This window comes from Triticum urartu, chromosome 7 (assembly GCF_003073215.2).
Source record: "Triticum urartu cultivar G1812 chromosome 7, Tu2.1, whole genome shotgun sequence".
Taxonomy (NCBI): domain Eukaryota; kingdom Viridiplantae; phylum Streptophyta; class Magnoliopsida; order Poales; family Poaceae; genus Triticum; species Triticum urartu.
In genome coordinates, this window is record NC_053028.1 from 75,636,970 (window position 1) to 75,638,771 (window position 1,802).

The window sequence follows — 1,802 nt, forward strand, 5'->3', positions numbered from 1 at the left end:
AATATGATTAATTGAACTTAAATTTATCATGGACTTAGTTACTAATAGTATTTTTCTTGTCCATGTTACTGTAGATAGATGGCTCGTGCTGTTGTTCCGTTGAATTTTAATGCGTTCCTTGAGAAAGCAATGTAGAAAGATGATGGTGGCAATTACACGGACTGGGTCCGTAACTTGAGGATTATCCTCATTGCTGCACAGAAGAATTACGTCCTGGAAGCACCGCTGGGTGCAAGGCCTGCTGCTGATGACGTTAAGAACGTCTGGTAGAGTAAAGTTGATGACTACTCGATAGTTCAGTGTGCCATGCTTTACGGCTTAGAACCGGAACTTCAACGTCGTTTTGAACGTCATGTAGCATATGAGATGTTCCAGGAGTTGAAGTTAATATTTCAAGCAAATGCCCGGATTGAGAGATATGAAGTCTCCAATAAGTTCTACGGCTGCAAGATGAAGGAGAATAGTTCTGTCAGTGAACATATACTCAAAATGTCTGGGTATCATAACCACTTGACTCAACTAGGAGTTAATCTTCCTGTTGATAGTGTCATTGACAGAGTTCTTCAATCACTGCCACCAAGCTACAAGAGCTTCGTGATGAACTATAATATGCAAGGGATGAATAAGACAATTCCCGAGCTCTTCGCAATGCTGAAGGCAGGGGAGGTAGAAATCAAGAAGGAGCATCAAATGTTGATGGTCAACAAGACCACCAGTTTCAAGAAAAAGGTAAAGGGAAGAAGAAGGGGAACTTCAAGAAGAACGGCAAACAAGTTGCTGCTCAGGAGAAGAAACCCAAGTCTAGACCTAAGCCTGAGACTGAGTGCTTCTACTGCAAACAGACTGGTCACTCGAAGCGGAACTGCCCCAAGTATTTGGCGGATAAGAAGGATGGAAAGGTGAACAAAGGTATATGTGATATACATGTTATTGATGTGTACCTTACTAGAGCTCGCAGTAGCACATGGGTATTTGATATTGGTTCTGTTGCTAATATTTGCAACTCGAAACAGGGACTACGGATCAAGCGAAGACTGACTAAGGACGAGGTGACAATACGCGTGGGAAATGGTTCCAAAGTCGATGTGATCGCCGTCGGCACGCTACCTCTACATATACCTTCGGGATTAGTTTTAGACCTAAATAATTGTTATTTGGCGCCAGGGTTAAGCATGAACATTATATCTGGATCTCGTTTGATGCGAGAAGGTTATTCATTTAAATCTGAGAATAATGGTTGTTCTATTTATATGAGTAATATCTTTTATGGTCATGCACCCTTGAAGAGTGGTCTATTTGTGTTGAATCTCGATAGTAGTGATACACATATTCATAATATTGAAGCCAAAAGATGCAGAGTTGATAATGATAGTGCAACTTATTTGTGGCACTGCCGTTTGGGTCATATTGGTGTAAAGCGCATGAAGAAACTACATAGTGGTGGACTTCTGGAATCACTTGATTATGAATCACTTGGTACTTGCGAACCATGCCTCATGGGCAAGATGACTAAAATGCCGTTCTCCGGAACAATGGAGCGAGGATCGGATTTATTGGAAATCATACATACTGATGTATATGGTCCGATGAATATTGAAGCTCGCGGCGGGTATCGTTATTTTCTCACCTTCATAGATGATTTGAGCAAATATGGGTATATCTACTTAATGAAACATAAGTTTGAAACATTTGAAAAGTTTAATGAATTTCAGAGTGAAGTGGAAAATCATCGTAACAAGAAAATAAAGTTTCTACGATCTGATCGTGGAGAAGAATATTTGAGTTACGAGTTTGGCCTACAT